We start from the raw sequence: 19,279 nt of genomic DNA, 5'->3' as shown, positions 1-19,279 counted from the left end.
TGGTAAACTGTGGTCAATGACATGAGACAAAGTATATGTGAACTGCTGTATGGAAAGTGAATTTGCTCTGTAAATCTTCACCCAAATTACAATAAATTAAAAAAAAAAAAAAAGGCAGTCTAGTGAAAAATATTACTGGGGAAATGACTCAGAATGTAGCAGAAAGAAATAAAACAAAAATATTTTAAAAGGAACATTAAAAACAGAGTGAAAGAAATGAAGCATAGATTGAAAAGTACATACACCTTATAAAAATTCTAGAAGTTAACAGCAGTAGGAATGACAGAAGTTAATACTGAAGAGATAAGATTAAAAATTTTCCAGATTTAAAGAAGGCAAAACTCCTCAGAAAGTATATACCAAGGAATAAACAGGATAAATAAAAATAATTTCACATAAATATACATCGTAATACAATTAAAAAACAGTAAGATAAAAAGAATCGGTCAGGTAAGCAGTAAGTGCACTGAGAATAGACTTCTCATTAGTGCAGCAAAAGAACAAAACAGACAACGAACTTAATGATCTTCAAGGGCTAAGGGAAAACAGCTGCCACCCTTGAGTTTTATACCCGGCTAAATTACTAATTAAGAATTATTTTAGAAATACAAAGACTAAGAGTTTATCATGTATCAATCTCAGCTAAATGAGGAAGGAGTGGTATACAAGAAGCCACATAGATATAGTAAATTACTAATGCTTATTCATTTTAGGCTGTAGAACTTGAAGAAATGATAGATATAAAACAAGAGAAAGGTTAAACTGTTTAACTAAGATGTCATTTAAACAAATACACTATGTCTTTGATAGTGATGTTGACCAAAATAGTGTAATTAAATAGCAAAATAGTAATTTACACCCAAGACTGAGCCTAGGTCCCATCAAGTGTCAGACTTTAAAGACAAATGTAAAATAAAGTTAGAAGCCTGTTTTGGTGAGTCTTCCCAGAGTGAGACATTGGAAGCAGTGGCCACATGCAAAAGCACCAAATTACAGGCGAGAAAGAAGAGAGCTTCTATTAAACATCAGTGTTAATCTAACAATCTGTCCCAGTGTAGTAACTTGAAAAATAAAATACATGAAAATGAAAAACCAAAAAATCCTTGTCCAACAAGAGAGCAGCAGAACAGGACAAATGACATTGAGGATGGGGGAGCAATATGGCAAAGTGACAGAGATGGGAGAAAGACAGAACCAATGATGGCAGCTTAAAAGAAGAGCTGAGTAGTCAACAAATGGAAACTACCTTTGTGAATGCATTGGTGGCTTGCTGGAACTTGTAACTCCCATTTGCTGTCCTACTGTGTTAATGGGGGTGGGGAAGGGACAGACAACATTATTCTATCTCTACTACCTCACCTTTTATTCAACCTGGTACAATCAAAATCTACATCTTTGAAATTGCTCCTAACAGCTAAAATCAAACACACTTTTCAAATGTTCTCTTAATTTGCCTTCTCTATAGAAATGACACTTGAAACACTCACCTCCACTGATTTTGGTGATACTACTTTCTCATGTTTTTCTCCTCTTTGGTCACCTTTCTCAGTCTCCTTGGCTGCATCCTTTTCCTCTGGCTGACTTAAATATCCTGTTCCTCAGAACACTATCCCAAACCGTATTTTTTCCTCAAAAATTCTGCTCAATTCCTCAATTCCCTCTAGTTTTTATTATCACTTATGTCCTGAAGGGAGTCCCTTGGTAATGAAAATGGTTAATGGTGTGCTAACCAAAAGGCTACAGGCTTGTGTTCACTCAGAGGCAACTCAGAGGACTAGACGATCTACTTCAAAAAATCAACCAATAAAAACCCTGTGGAACACAAACGTACTCTGACATACAAGGAAGGGGTTGCCATGAAATGGAATTAATACATGGCAAACAGCAACTGTCTACTCCTCAAGCCAAGACATCTTTCCTGAGTGTCAAACTCAAATGTCCAACTGCTTGCTTACAGGCTGTCTTTACCTATAACTTAACTTCTGTTGGCACTTGAAACTCAACATACTTAAAATTAAATTCTATCCTCCATGTAATTTTCCTCCTTCTCTCCTACAGACCCTGTATTGGTGAATAGCTCATGAAACTACCCACCTGTCTATGGTATACACCTGACCATCCTTGAATTCTTCCTGTCCCATAATGATCACATCTAATCACCAAGCCCTGTACATTCTACTTCCACATGTTTTCTGAATCTGACCCCTTGTCTTAGTTATCTAGTGCTGCTATAACAGAAATACCATAAGTGGATGGCTTTAACAACTAGAAATTTATTCTTTCAAAGTTTAAGAGGCTAGAAGTCCAAATTCAGGGTGCCAGCTCCAGGGGAAAGTTTTTTCTCTGTGTGGGCTCTGGGAGAAGGTCCCTGTCTCATTTTAACATCTGTGGGCCCAGCATCCATTGGATATCTCCATATGTCTTAGCATCAATCTTCTTCTAGATTTAGGAGGTTCTCAGGGCAGGAACTCTGGGTCCAAATGCTGTGCTCCTCTTCCAGGTCTTCTTTCTTGGTGCTAGTAGGTCCCTCCATCTCTGCTCGCTTGTTTAATCTCTTTTGTATCTCAAAAGAGATTGACTCAAGATACAACCTAATCCTGTAGATTTTATCCTGTCTCATTAATGTAACTGCCTCTAATCCTTTATAACACAAAGAATAATTACATCAGATCACAAAATGGAGGCTAATTACATAATATTGAGAATCATGGCCTGGCAAAGTTGACTTATATTTTTGGGGAGTCACAATCCATAACACCCCTCATCTCAACCTACAAGACTAGTGTTTGACCCAAGCACTCAACATTTTACCTAGAACTACACTAACCACTAACCTATTTACATACTTTGTTCTTAGCTCTATACTATATTTCTACTGTACTTTTATAGAAATAAAAAATCTTACAGCATTTCCTTGTTTATTATTCTATACCTGGTTGTTATATTGCAGGTACTACACACTGGCACTTGAAAATTTAGTGCAACCTAAAGACAAGTTGATTAGCCTGAAGAGTATTCCATTTTATTTTAGGTTGAATTGGGACATTTAAAAATATATAATTTTTGTTTCAATGCCTTTAAACAATACCTGTGATCTCTGGATTACTAGAGCCCCTAACACTACCACCTACTTCACATGTGAAAAATTTCACTCTTGAAGATGATCTGTGATCTATTTAGCCCTCAGGAGCCTTGCTGGTGCAGTGGTTAAAGTGCTTGGCTGCTAACCAAAAGATCAACAGTTCAAACCCACCAGCTGCTCTGCAGGAAAAAGATGTGGCAGTCTGCTTCCATAAGGATTTACAGTCTTGGAAACCCTATGGGGCAGTTCTACTTTGTCTTTATAGGGTCACTATGAGACCAACTATGAGAATTGACTCAATGGTAATGAGTTTGGCTTGGTTTGGGATCTAGACCTTATGTGCAACCCTGTAACTGCTGGTATGCAGGATAACATCCATAGTCCTCAGTATGGGTTATAAAGTTTTTCACCACCTGATACTAATCTACCTTCCTAAGTGCATAAGCTGCATATATCTCACAGGCATCTTGCTCTCTACCAATCCCTGAACATAAATTCCTTCCATTTCATCACATCTTTGCATGTTACTATCTTATTTTTCTTAATGGCTGGCCCATTTTCTTTTTCTAATTGATAAACTTACAATTCATTACTTCTTCTGTGAAACCCGGATCATTTCCCATTTCATCATTTCATCCCCACTTCAACTCTCAATATCCCAAACTTAAAAAAAAAAAAAAAAAACTCACTGCCGTGGAGTCGGATCCAATTCATAGCAACCCCTCCTTGGGTTTCCGAGGTGGTAACTCTACAGAAGTAGACTGCCCAATCTTCCTTCCGATCTCAAACTTTGGGCAGAGTTAATTGTTCCCTCTTCTCTACTGTGTTCCCAATAATATCCTAGACACAACTCTATTTTAGTACTCTATATGCTCTGCATTATAATTATAACTTCTCCACTAGACCACACTTTTTTAGACCACACTTCTTTATCAACTAGTTATTTATCTTTATATTCCCAGCAACTAGCAAGAATCTGGTTCAAGACTGGGGCTCAATGAATATTTCCACTGAACGAACTGTAAATTTCATACAGGAATTCCCAATTGATTAATTAGAACTGATGAGGTCCAACTAAAGCCCGAAGCTATATAACACATCCTATCTGAAGCTTACCCAAGCTTTGCAGTGATCTGCACCTTGTCTACACATTGGAATCATCCAGGAAGCTTTAAAAAATAGTGATGCCTAGGTTCTATCCTTGGAGAATCTGATTTAATTGGTCTGGTGTACATAGGTGATTCTAACATCCAGCCAAGGTCAAGAACTTGTTTTAACAGAAGAGTGATAAACAATCCCCACTCCTTTAAGACTGAAAACACTCGTGAGGTATTAATTGTTATCGTAATGAGTGTGAGTGTGTTTCCCCCGCAAAAAATACCATCCTCTGGCCAACCTGCACTCTGATTGCTACCACCTTCAAACTCACAGACTCTTACTTAACACCTCCCTCCCCTCTACCCATTCAGAGCTCAGTCTTCAGAAAAAGAAAGCTTGCTAAACTTCGTGTGTGTGTGTGTGTGTGATTCTAAGTCATATGTCATTTTAAATATCTTCACTAAAAACTAATCTACCTTTACATTTAGAATCTTCTAGAATAAAGAATTATTCTGTGAGTTATTATCCTCAATAAAAGGGTACCAAAAGCCAGGCCGAGGACTTGGAGGCTGCTTTTCACTTGAGTGTGGCTCTATATTAAGGCCAGGACCTGAGGTAGGCAGGTGCAGAGGGGTTAAGAACAACTAAGGGAGATGAACTAGTCTGTCAGTTTGTCGTCCTGTGGTGCCTTATGTATTGCTGTGAGGCTGGAAGCTATACCACTGTGTTGCAAATGCCAGCAGGATTACCCATGGTGGAGAGGTTTCAGTGGAGCTTCTGGGCTTAGAAAAACTCAGAAGAAGGAAGAGGCTATCCACTTCTCAAAAAATTGGCCAGTGAAGAACTTATGAATAGCAGTGAAACACTGTCTGATATATTACTGGAAAACTTTATGAACAGTCCTGAAGCATTGTCCAACATAGTGCCAGAAGATGAGCCCATCAGTTTGGAAGGCACTCAAAATGGGGAAGACCTGACTCCTCAGAGTAGAGACGACCTTAACGATATAGATAAAGCCTTTTGGATCTCCATTGGCTGATGTGGCACAACCCAAAATGAGCAAAAACAGATGCAAACATCCATTAATAATTGGAACGCAGAATGTAAGAAGTATCAATCTACGAAAATTGGAAGTTGTCAAAAATGAAATGGAATGCATAAAGATCAATATTCTAGGCATTACCGAGCTGAAATGGACTGTTTTTGGCAATTCTGAATCAGACTACCATATGATCTACTATGCTGGGAATGACAAATTGATGAGGAATGGTGTGGCATTCATTGTCAAAAAGAATGTTTCAAGATCTGTCCTGAAGTATAATGCTATCAGTAATAGGACAATATCCTATTGTAATGCCTACAAGGAAGACCAGTTAATACTACTATTGTGCAAATTTATGCACCAACCACCAAAGCCAAAGATGAGGATATTGAAGATTTCTACCAACTTCTGCAGTCTAAATGATCAAACATGCAATCAAGATATGTTGATCATCACTGCTGACTGAAATGCAAAAGTTGGAAAGAAAGTGATACCAGTAGTTGGAAAATATGGCCTTGATGAAAGAAATAATGCTTGAAATCACATGATAGAATTTTGCAAGACCAACAACTTCTTCACTTCACTGCAAATACCTTTTTTCAACCACACAAATGGCGGTTATACATGTAAACTTTACTAGATGGAATACGCAGGAATCAGATTGACTACATCTGTGGCAAGAGGCAATGGAGAAGTTCAATATCTTCGGCCAAAACAAGGCCAGGAGCTGACTGTGGAACAGGCCATCAACTGCACATATGCACGTTCAAGCTGAAATTGAAGACAATAAAAACAAGTCCACAAGAGCCAAAATATGACTTTGATAATATCCCTCCTGAATTTAGAGACCATCTAAAGAATAGATTTGATACACTGAACACTTATGACCGAAAACCAGAGGAATTGTGGGATGACATCAAGAACATCATCCATGAAGAAAGCAAGAGGTCATTAAAAAGACAAGAGGGAAGGACAGACCAAAATGGATGTCAGAAGAGACTCTGAAAGTTTCCCCTGAATGAAGAGTAGCTAAAGCAAATGGAAGAAATGACAAGATGAAAGAGCTGAACAGAAGATTTCAAAGAGCAGCTTGAGCAGACACAGCTAATTACTAGGATGAAATGTGCAAAGACTTGGAGTTAGAAAACCAAGAGAGAAGAACACACTTGACATTTCTCAAGCTGAAAGAACTGAGGAAAAAATTTAAGCCTCAAGTTGCAATATTGAAAGATTCTATGGGCAAAATATTGAATGAAGCAAGAAGCATCCAAAGAAGATGGAAGGAATACAGAGTCACTGTACCAAAAAGAATTGGTCAATGTTCATCCATTTCAGAAGGCTGCATATTATCAAAAAAAACAATGGTACTAAAGGAAGAAGTCAAAGCTGAGCTGAAGGAATTGGCAAAGAATAAGGCACCAGGAATTGATGGAATACTCACTGAGATGTTTCAACAAATAGATGTCCCACTGGAACCACTCACTCAGCTACACCAACAGATTTTGGAAGAGAGCCACATGGCCAAGTGACTGGAAGAGATCCAAAAGTGTACCCATTCCAAAGAAAGATGGATCCCACAGAATGTGGAGATTATTGAACCATATCATTAATATCACAAAAAAAATTAACAATTCACTGCTGTCAAGTCAGATCCAACTCATAGTGACCCCTCCTTGGGTTTCCGAGGTGGTATGACTATGGAAATAGATTGCCCAACCCTCCTCCCGAGGAGTGGCTGGTGGGTTTGAACCATATGGCTTCTGGTTAGCAGTCAAACACCTTAGGCACTATGCCACCAGAGCTCCTATTAATGTCACATGCAATTAAAATCTTATTGAAGATAATTTGAAAACAGTTGCAGCAGTATATTGACAGAGAACTTCCAGAAATATAAGCTGGATTCAGAAGAGAAGATGGAACGAGGGATATCATTGCTGATATCAGATGGATCTTAGCTCAAGCAAAGAATACCAGATAGATGTTTACTTATGTTTTATTGACTATGCAAAAGCATTTGACTGTGTGGATTGTAACAAATTGTGGATAACATTGAGAAGAGTGGGAATTCCAGAACACATCATCGTACTCATGAGGAACCTATACATAGATCAGGAGACTGTCATTCAAATGGAACAAGGGGATACTACATGGTTCAAAATCAAGAAGGGAGTGCATGGTTCAAAATCAAGAAGGGAGTGCATCAAGGTTGTATCCTTTCACCATACTTATTCAATTTGTATGCTGAGCAAATAATCCGAGAAGCTGGATTATATGAAGAAGAACTTGGCATCAGGATTGGAGGGAGACTCATTAACAACCCGCAATACACAGATGACACTTTGCTTGCTGAAAGTGAGGATGATTTGAAGCACTTACTGATGAAGAATATTGACTACAGTCTGCCATATAGATTACACCTCAATAGAAGGAAAACAAAAATCCTCACAACTGGTCCAATAAATAGCTTCACAGTGGATGGAGAAAAGACTGAAGTTGTCAAGGATTTCAAATTACTTGATTCTACAATCAACACCAATGGCAGCAGTAGTCAAGACATCAGACGACATATTGCATTGGGCCAATCTGCTGCAAAGGACCTCTTTCAAGTGCTGAAGAGCAAAGATGTCTCCTTGAAGACTTAAGGTGTGTTTAACTCAAGCCATGGTATTTTCAATCGCCTCTTATGCATGTGAGAGCTGGACAATGAATAAGGAAGAGTTGATGCTTTTGAGTTGTGGTGTTGGAAGAGAATGCTAAGAGTACCATGGTCTGCTAAAAGGACTAACAAAACTGTCCTGGAGAAAGTGCAGCCAGAATGCTCCTTCAAAGCGAGAATGGCCAGACTTTGTCTCGCCTACTTTGGTCATGTTGTCAGAAGGAACCATTCCCTGTAGAAGGATATTATGCTTGGTAAAGGGGAGGGTCAACAAAAAAGGGGAAGGCCCTCAACAAGATAAATAGACACAGTGGCTGCAACAATGGACTCAGGTATAGCAAGGACTGTGAGGCTGGCACAGGACTGAGCAGTGTGTTGTTCTGCTGTGTACAGGGTCGCTATGAGTCCGAGATGACTCAACAGCACCTAACAGCAACAACAACAAAAGCCAGGTACCACTTAGATGACCATAATTAATATTTTAAGCATCCATGCTGTACTAGAAAAGAACCATCAAATATTTACATATGTGCTCCCAAGAGGCCCAAGACAGAGCAACTATGAGAGTTTTATCCAACCACCAAAGAATCTATAATTATGTAAGTTTCTTTCTACAGAAAAAGTCAAAGACAACCTGATAGAGGCCAGGTTTCAGAAAGAATTCAACATTTACACACTTAACATTTTTAACCCATCACCTCAGCTACTTAACCAGACAGTCTTATGCATATGTACATATTTACATACACATAGATATCTATATGTAAATCTAGATCTTTATAAACATTTTCTATATATACACACAAAACATATGCACACAGATACACTTCCTGTGACATTTCTAAAGGGTGCCATTAGAAAATTTGAAGGCTTTTGTCGACTTGTTCAGGGAAGAAAACTACATTTAAAAATAAAGATGTAACTACCCTCTTTTATCCTGTCAGAGCCGTTAAGTGGAAAAACTTAAATCTGAAAGTGGCAAGTTTTGTCTCACACTGTGGTCCTGATGTTAAATTCTAGACAACAGAAGGGGCAAAAGAAATGGAATAGGTGACAACAATGGATAAAGGAAAAAATAAGAGAGTTACAATGAACCAAATTATGAAGTTGTGATCTGTACCTTTCTTTAACCTGCAACTAAATTTTGTGCCTCCTCTTTACCACTAACTAGCTTTGTATCAAGTTAAGTTTTTTTTTTAAAAGGTCATGTTTAAAAAACAAAACAAAACTAGCTTTTCTAGACCTTACCTTTTCTTTTAACCTTTTCTACTCTCTCATGTGTCATATGTGTGAGGTGAGACTAAAACAACCATGAGACAAAATCCAAATTCTCACATCAGAATCAGTCTCATTCAACAAATATTTTATTGAGTGATTACAATATTCCTTCACCACCTGTCAGTTTGTCATACTGTGGTAGCATGCATGTTGCTATGATGCTGGAAGCCAGGCCACTGGTATTTCAAGTACCTGCAGGTTCACCAATAGTGAACAGGTTTCAGCAGAGCTTCCAGACTAAGACTAGGGAGAAAGGATTTACTACCAAAATTTTCCTATGAGAACCCTGTGGATCACAACAGAATATTGTCCATTATAGTGCTGGAAGATGAGGCCCTATGTTGGAAGGTACTCAAAAGACACAGTGCTACAACATGGATTTGAGCACACCACAGATCGTGAAGATGGCACAGGACTGGGCAATGTTGCATTCTGTTGTACATGGGGTTGCCAAATTCATAGCAACTAACAATAGCAACTGTATTTCTAGTACTTTGCTGAGCAATGGATACACAAAGATGAAAGAAGAAAGCCTTGGTTCTCTGGAAGTTTACAATCTAATAGAGAGAGAAACAAATAAACCAACTGCCCCAGTCCAGTCACAACCTTGGGGAAAACAGAAGACAAAAATATGTTACACAGAAAAGTATCTATTTATAAATATCTCAGGAAATATGCAGACTGACAAAAAGAACCTGCTCAAATGTAAAGATTACTTAATTTAGAATTTGTAAAAACTATAATTTACATGACACTTTTAATGTAAAGTCCAACAAAAGACGAGTGACTAATTATAGGAAGTCCACCTATTTGAAAATTATCAAGCCACTACACAACATTTACAAGCATGGGACAATACTTAGAATGTTATGATTCTAAGTATTGAATTTTATAGAAATTTTAATTTTTTCTACATTTTATAATAAAACAAGACACCAGGAGGAAACACCTCAAAGTGTTAACTGTGGTTACTATTGGGAAGTAAAATTACATGTCTCTTTAAGAATATATTTTCCTGTATTGTCTGCAATTAACTTATATTACTTCATGCTGGGATGTTATCTAAATAGGGGAGGTTATTTTTCCAAAATAATAATAATAATACTTTTAAGTTTGGAATCAAGAATGAAAAGACAGAGTTAAATTAATTTTTAAAATTTCACTGAATTTTAAAAGCCCTTGGACAGCAAACTTCATTTGTTCACTAAGTCAACAGAAGTGAAGAGGTTGTGCTGTTTTTATTAAATTAACGTAATTGTCCCCCAATACCTCAGAAAGCCCCAGGCAAAATTTTGAAACAGGCCTCATTTGACTCTGGCACTCCCTCTGGCTTTCCTGCAATTCCTGGGCCATCCTTCTTGGGAATGCAGAGTCAATATGGCATTCCAGTATGGTCTGCCAGTCCCACACAATATAACAAATGCTTTTTAGATCATTTATTCTCTTCTTCAGAAGGAAGGCTGGGCGATCTACTTCTGTAGTGATACCACCTTGGAAACCCAAGAAGGGGTCGCTATGAGTCGGGTCTGACTTGACGGCACATAACAACAACACATCATTTAAAATTCCCTTTTGTTCAGGATAAATTTCTTAGAAGAGAACTAAGAGGAAAGAAATCTGGGGAAACAATTTGTATTAATTTAGGAGATAGGAATTTTCAAAAGAAGACACAGAACAGAGGAGAGAATATAAAACTGGGGATTAAGGAAGTTGTTCCTAGTTCTGAAACTAAGTTCTGACCTGAGGAACACCCCTTAAAGCACCTGCCTGCTAACCAAAAGGTAGGTGGTTTGAACCTACTAGCCACTCCACAGGAAAAAGATGAGGCAGTCTGCTTCCATGAATATTTACAGCCCTAGAGACCCAATGGGGTAGTTCTACTTTGTTCTATAGGATCACTATGAGTTGGAATCAACTCGTCAGTAGGGAGTTTGGGTTTTTTTTTTGGTTAACTGCCTACTTTAACAAATAAAGGGACTATACTAAGACCTCAGCTTACTCTTAAACATTGTGCTTCAGTGATTTTAAGCTTAAATAAATCTCTAATTGGTTAAATATTAAGTGCTCTAAAAGTGAAATGAGAAAATTCAGGTAGCTTGTGACAAGAAGTCACTTGCTTCCTAACTGTCTTCTGACAGACCATTTAGATGTAGCTTACTACCACCTTTAAACAGTATTATGAGAGGAGAGGTGCTATTTTTTTAGTAGAGCAGTACATGACTACAAAGATTCATACTCCCTGTCCATAATGTAGTGTTAATCCTGGGAGGTCTGCAAGAACCTCCCTTCTCCTGCACTCCACCATCCAGGCACCACAACTATGCTGGCATTGAGACAGGGCCACATGATATATCTCACAACTGGAATATGAGCATAAGAGGAATGAAACAGATAGTAAATGAGTATGCATTCCCCACAATAGCTTCACGGAGAGTACTGTTGAACAGAGAGGCGAGCAGAGCCAAAGCCATAGATAAAAGGTGCTTGTTGTTGCTCCTGATTGTTAAAGTTATCCACCTGGGATATTTTTGTTGGAAGCAGCACAAAGTAATTTTCTGGGAAGTCTGCTCTCTCTCAGGTGTATAGAATTCTGATGTTGGGATTGATTAGTTTGGCCACTCTGCCAGGCTCAAAAAGAGCCCTCCTAGAAGCAGAAGGAATCTTTCACTGCCAGCTGAGAGACATGAGAGACACCCACTGCTGAGAGAGATATGCACTGCTGAAAGAGAGAAAGACACCAAGAGACACTCACTGCTGAGAGAGAGGCTGTTGGCAGAGAGAGACTGAGCATGTTTGTAAACTTGAATTGTAACCTGTTCTTCCCTAATAAACCTCATAATCTGTGAGTTCTGTGTGGCCACTGCAGTGAATTATTGAACCCAGCAGAGAGGTGGTGGGTGCTGTAGGAGGAATGGTTGGCATCAGGCTTGGTGAAAGGGTTAGAGGGAGGCAGCAAGTCTGAGCTCATAGGAATGGGCCTTGGGCTACTGATGGTGATTCTGTCTTCCACTTGTGGGGTTAGAGGAGGTCAAAAGATGAGGCCTCCTTGCCCCTTTGGCAATGGCACATGGAAAACCAGTCAATCTGGTACATCCTCTCTAAGAAATAAGCAAGAAATAAATTTCTGAGTGTATCTGCTACAGTAACCCCTTAACATTCAAGAAAATTCAATTCGTTAAAATTACACACATATACAATAACAATAGAACAGTTGCTCTCTTGTAGAAGCGTGTATTTCAAAGTACTTGAACCAAATTTAACCATTTCGTGTACTACTGAGTTTCATTTATATGAAATTGATGTTTCCAAAATAAGAAAATGCTATGCCTCAAAACTCCATAATTAAAATTTAAGTTTTTGAGCTTTTTCTAAATGAAAGGTAAGAAACCACAAGTCTTCAGAACATAAAAAGTATGACATATTCCACCACAGAACCCAGGATACATTTACAATAAGAATAATAGAGCTCCAAATATTAACAAAAAACTTAATGTGAATAGACACTTCACTAAATAACAAGGTTATTCCTTTCAGGGGAGAGGGCTCTTAGCCATAACTGAACATTTTATGGTGAGATACTATGAATATTAAAACAAAAGGGGGAAAATTGCCTTATCAGAGAAATACTCTAACTTTACTACTTCTCAAGTAATTATTTTTATCCTTCAGTAGGTACATCTATCTCTCATTGTACAATTACTGCTGTGGCTCTAGTTAATTACATTCCCTTATGCTTACTTCATAAGAGTTATTTAGCAAGCTCTGGTAGCATAGTGCCTAAGGCACTTGATTGCTAACCAGAGGGCTGGCGGTTCAAACCCACCAGCCACTCCTCGGAAGGAAGGTTGGGCAATCCTACTTCTGTAGTGATACTGCCTTGGAAACCCAAGGAGGGGTCGCTATGAGTCGGGGCCGACTCGACGGCAAATAACAACAACAACAATAATTAATTCCATAAGAAAAAAATGTACATATGCAAGACGTGTGTTTCTGTGTGTGTGTGTGTGTGTTGTTGTTGTTGTTATTTGCCGTCCAGTCGGACCCAACTCATAGCGACCCCTCCTTGAGTTTCCAAGGCAGTATCACTATGGAAGAAGATTGCCCAACCTTCCTTCCGAGGAGTGGCTGGTGGATTTGAACCACAAGCCTTCTGGTTAGCAGTCAAGTGCCTTAGGCACTACGCTACCAGAGATCATATATATATGTGTGTGTATATATATATATATACACAATATATATATATACACACACACACACACATATACATATACATATATGATTTCTTCTCCATAAAAATAAAAGGATGGTTCTCGTATTTAGAGATGTAAATTTTCTATTTACTATTAAATAAAAATATTATATAGCATATTAAGGAGCTCTGGTGGTGCAATGGTTAACGCATTCAGTTGCTAACCAAAAGGTTGAGGGTTCAAACCCACCAGCTACTCTGCAGAAAAAAGATGAGGCAGTCTGTTTCCATAAAAATTTATAATCTTGGAAACCCTATGGGGCACTTCTACTCTGTCCTATAGGGTCACTATGAGTTAAAGTCGACTTGATAACAGTGGGTTTTATATATATATATAATAGCATATTCCTAACATCTTTAAATATTTTAACATATTAATTGCTTTTGGTTAAAAATATTTAACTGGTAGTCTATGTGGAATTTTGCTGACAGGTATTTGGGATATCAATACATCAATATTTAGTGACAGCATCATGCAAACTGAGGAAAGTACAGTTTGACTTACTTGAGCTGAGTTTATTTTTTGAGAGGCCATCAAAATATATATGTATTTACTGTAGTATTCAATAACATAAGGGATTTATGTTTTTCTAATAAATTTTAGAGACAAATAGCATTGTAATAAACCACTACTATGTCATGTGTATAAAATATTACTCTTACCAAATATTTCCTCACTTTCATGGTTTTATAGTATCACACATAATGCTTCCTTTTATATATTATTTTCTCTCTCTTGTTTTTTTCCTTTTAGAAAGGAGCTCTGGTGGTGTGGTGGATATGGCATTTGGCTGCTAACCAGAAGGTCAGCAGTTCAAGCCCACCAGCCTCTCTGCAGAAGGAAGATGGGGCAAGCTAGTTCCATAAAGATTTACAGCCTCAGAAACCCAAAGGGGGTCGCTATGAGTTGGAATCAACTCCACGGCAGTGAGTTTGGCCATGCCAGTCACACAAATATTAGTATATGCAAGTTAGTAACTGGAACTGGGGTTAATGGAAAAAACGAATATATCAATCTAACCATTCCCCAGACCTCCTAAACAATCATATTCACCATATCCTCTCAATACACTTCTGTAATTACTCCATTTGTATGTTTTAGATGATAGTATTTGTATGTCTTGTTTCTATCTGACCTTAAGGTTCTCAAGAAATTTCCTAGTATTCAAAAATCATGTATTAGGAAGGAGGCAGAGAAGAAGGAGGGAAGGAGAAAGGGAAGGTGAAAAGAAAACAAAGTATGTCGAATGAAAGAGTCATACAAAGACATGGGTTTGAATCCTAGTTCCCCTTCTGGTTGTATCATCTTGGAAAGACACTTAATCTCTCTAACCCTCAAGAGGCACCTCCTCTGTAAAATGAGAACTCATAAAAGCAACGTAAAGATTGATAAGATAAGCTGTAAAGTGCTTAGTTCAGTGCCTTTTCATAAACCAAAAATATATATATATATATATATATATATATACACACACACACATATACATATTTCACACACACACACATCTATATTTACACCCACCCATCTATATACACAGCACTTCAAAATAGCTTTTCGTGGTCTCTCTCTTAAATGTGAACAGACAACCAAGAATCACTTGAGGAAAGCTTCTAATATAAAAGACAAGCAGCTAAGAAAAAGAAAAAAGAAAACTGAAGGAAACCGAAACAATATGGAATAACAAAGAAAACTTCAAAGATAGATCACTAATATCTGCCAGAGAGATATAAAAGATACTGCACCCACAAAAAATACAAAAGAAGTATTTAAAGAATAATAAAGCACTCTAGAAACTATACCATTATTTTTCATTCCAAAAGAAAAAAAAAAATGAAGAGTTGGAATATAAGGTTGAGGTGATTTCCCAGGACTAGAATAAAATAAGAGATACTAAAAAGGAAATAAAAGACAATTAATATTTAAATTAAATTAAGTATTTAATTCAGTCAGTTAAGTATCTGACTCATTTCCTGGATGGCAGTGAAAAAAAGTCACAAGATGTCACCCATGGCAAAGGCCTACAGAGAAACCATTTCCAACTGCAGCAGGACAATGGAAGTCTCAAGGGGGGAAAGTACCAATGGATTATGCAAGTATGCAAAACTGTTTTGAGAGGGATTTTGACAGGCTGACAGAAAAGTTTAGGAATAAATTAATGATAGATAAATAGCAAGGAAAAAGAAAAAAAAAGCAATTATTTTTATGAGGAAAATCAAGAGACATACAAGAAAGGAAATGTGACCATAATAATGTAGGGCTTGGGTGCAAATAATGTTTACTAAGTTGTAACAATGTGTTCTTATCTAACTCTAATAAGATGATATTTGGAGGACTGGGCAAGGGAAGGGTAAGTGTACCTCAGGAAGGAAGTGATAAGAGGGCTAAATCCTCATCTACCTTATCAGGAAATCAGTAGCGGAGAAGTTCTAACATCAAAGAGATAAAAGAACAGTCAAAAGTACTTTAAAGAAAAAAAAAACAAAAAAAACCACTATGGTTGAGTCCATTTGACTCATAGTGATGCTTCCTTGGGTTTCCAAGGCATTATCTCTATGGAAGTAGATTTCCCAATCTTCCTTCCAAAGAGGCAGTATCACTAGGAAGGAGATTGCCCAAACATCCTTCCAAGGAGCAGCTGGTAGGTTTGAACCACCAGCCTTCTAGTTAACAGTCAAATGCCTTAGGTACTATGCCACCAGAGCTTCCCAAAAGTATGTTACTGAACAATGAAGTACCATGTCATATACACTAAGATGGTTATCACAAAAAGATGGACAATAACAATCTTTGGTGAAAATGGAGAGAAACTGGAACCCTCATACATTGTTGGTGGGGATGTAAAATGATGTAGCCACTTTGGAAAACAGTTTGGCAGCTCCTCAAAAAGTAAAACATACAAAATGTGTATGAATTGTTGAATGGTAAGCCAATTTGCTCTGCAAACTTTCACCCAAATCACAATAAAAAGTTATATACATAAAAAAAAGTTAAAACAGAGTTATCATGACTCAGCAATTCCATTTCTATGTATAAATCCCAAAATCTGTACATGAATGCTCAAAGCAGCATTATTCTTAATACTCAAAAAGAGGAAAGAACTAAAATGTCCATTAATGAATCAGTGCATAAACAAAATGTCATATGACTATGTAATAGAATATTAAACCCATTGCCATTGAGTTGATTCTGTCTCATAACCACCCTACAGAACAGAGTAGAACTGCCCCATAGGGTTTCCTAGATTATAAATCTTCACAAAAACAGACTGCCTAATTCTCCTGCAGAGTGGCTGGTGGGTTCAAACTGTTGACCTAGTTAGCAGCTGAATGCTATAAGCACTGCACCACTAGACCTCCTTCAGAAAAAAACTAAACCAAACTTAAACAGCCATCAAGTCAATAATGACTCATAGTGACCACTACCGGGTTTCTAAGGCTGTAAATCTTTATGAAAGCAAATTGATAGTTCTTCTGCAGAGCAGCTAGTGGGTCCAAACCACAACCTGTTGGTTAGCAGCTAAAAGCCTTAACTACTACACCACCAGAGCTCCTTCATGAATATTCAGGCATACAAAGTAATGAAATATTGACACCTATCACAATATGGACTATATGACAAAGAAATAAGCATCAGGATTGGAAGAAGAATCATTAACAACATGCAATATGCAGACACAACCTTGCTTGCTGAAAATGAAGATGACTTGAAGTACTTACTAACGAAGAATAAAGACTACAGTCTTCCATATGGATTACACCTCAACATAATGAAAACAAATCCTCACAAATGGACCAATAAGCAACATCATAACAAATGGAGAAAAGACTGACGTTGTCAAGGATTTCATTTTACTTGGATCTAAAATCAACACCCAAGGAAGCAGCAGTCAGGAAATCACATGTCACATTGCACTGGGTAAATCTGCTGTAAGGGACCCTTTGAAGTGTTAAGAAGTTTGCAGATGTCACTCTGAATATTAAGGTGCACCTAAAACAAGCCCTAGTATTTTCAATCACCTCTTATGCATGTGAAATTTGGACAATGAATAAGGAAGAGTGAAGAAATAACCTTAAACTATAGTGCTGGTGAAGAGTACTGAAATACCATGGATTTTCAGAACAAAAAATCTGTCCTGGAAGAAGTGTAGCCAAAATGCTCTTTGGAAGCAAGAATGGCCAGACTCTGTCTCACCTACTTTGGTCATGCAGTAAGAAGGGACCATTTCCCAGAGAAAGATATAATGCTTGATAAAGTAGAGGGTCAGTGCAAAAGGGGAAGACACTCAACAAGATGGAATGACACGGTGGCTGCAACAACAGGCTCAAATACACAAAGAATTGTGAGGATGGCACCAAGCGGGCAGTATTTCATTCTGTTGTACACAGGGTCACTATGAGTCTGAGCCAACTTAATGGCACCTAACACCAACATGGAAGAACCTTAAAAATATTATGGTGAATATACAAATATTATAGTGAAAATGTTATGATGAATGTAAACTATAGACTTTAGTTAATAATAATGTATTGACATTGGTTCATCAATTATAACAAATATATCACATGAATCTAAGATGTTAATAGGAGAAAACAGTGTGAGAGGGAAAAGGGAATATATGAGAATGCTCTACACTTTCTGCACAGTTTTCCTGCACACCTAATACTGCTCTCAAAAATTCTATTTTTAAAAATATGCAAAGTTAAAAAAGCCAGACAGACACACAAAAAGAGCACATATTATATGATTTCATATATATAAAATGTCCCTAATATGTAAATCATAGAGACTAAACTAGATTATTGGTTGCCAGCGGATTGGAGTAGAGGAGAGGTGTGGAGGTGGGAAGTGACTACTAATGAGGACAGAGCTTCTTTTTTCGGATACTGAAAATGTTCTGGAATTATATAGCAGTGACAGTTGTATAGTTATGTAAATATACTGAAAAAAACTAAATTGTATGAATATGTATGAATTTTAGATATATGAATTATAATTCAATAATAAAAAAAATAAAATATTTGTTGAAAATAGAGAGTACACCAGAAGCTGAAAAGTGGTTTTCTATAGGGAATGAGAACTCTGGAGTAGGGGGTGAGGGGTGTGTTCTCTGTTCCAAGTTTTACATAGTCTTTGAATTTGTAAACAATTACGATTTTGTAAAACTTAAATTAAAAAATTTCAATGATGAGTATCAGTTACAGAGAGGAGATATGAAAAAATATTTGAAGAATTATAATAAAAAAGGTTGACTCAATGAACCTAAGCCTATTCATACCCCTACAACTCTCTTAATTATTTTATTATTTGAAACAAAGTACTGTTTAAGTAAGATGCATAAGCCTGAAATAAACTGAGCCAATATTAGTTTTAAATGCTAACATGAATCTTTTAACAGAATAAGTTTATTTAAAAGAGGGAGAAGACATTCAACAGATTTAGTAATTATTCTTAGAGGTGATTTCTCTACGTTGCTGGTAAAATGTCACTATCACAAGTCTTTTTATTTTAAAAAAGTTATAAAAGCAATGCAGTAAAAGTTATCTTATGGAAATCGAAACATATACATACATAGTAAATGAAAAAGATAATTGTTCTAAGGTTGTGTTGGTAGTTATGGCCTGGGATAACACTTCCAATAACATTGCCATAATCCGAATTAAAGGATGCTGTATCTCAAAGAAACAAGTACAAGTAAAATAATAAGCTGTAGAAAATTACGCTAGATGACTCAAAAAGGTGGATCTACTTTGATACATGTTGCAGTGTAGTAAATTACTTTGTGTGGCTTTTCTACCCATAAGTCTTTGTAAACTACAAGGTGGGATTTGCTATGAGCAACGAGGAGCTCCTAATTGCTGAAGGTGTCCACCTGG

At 37.2% G+C, this 19,279-nt stretch overlaps 1 protein-coding gene across 1 annotated transcript in view; it reads right to left on the bottom strand.

Annotated features, from left to right (window-relative positions):
* Nucleotides 1-19,279, bottom strand: part of EHBP1 (EH domain binding protein 1) — a 612,350-nt gene that overhangs the window by 470,874 nt on the left and 122,197 nt on the right. The window lies entirely within an intron of this gene.

The sequence above is a fragment of the Orycteropus afer genome, unplaced genomic scaffold (assembly GCF_000298275.1).
Source record: "Orycteropus afer afer isolate SDZICR_OR568_19922 unplaced genomic scaffold, OryAfe1.0 scaffold00046, whole genome shotgun sequence".
Taxonomy (NCBI): domain Eukaryota; kingdom Metazoa; phylum Chordata; class Mammalia; order Tubulidentata; family Orycteropodidae; genus Orycteropus; species Orycteropus afer.
Note: the sequence above shows the minus strand (reverse complement) of the source record. Positions and strands in the feature narration are given on the sequence as shown.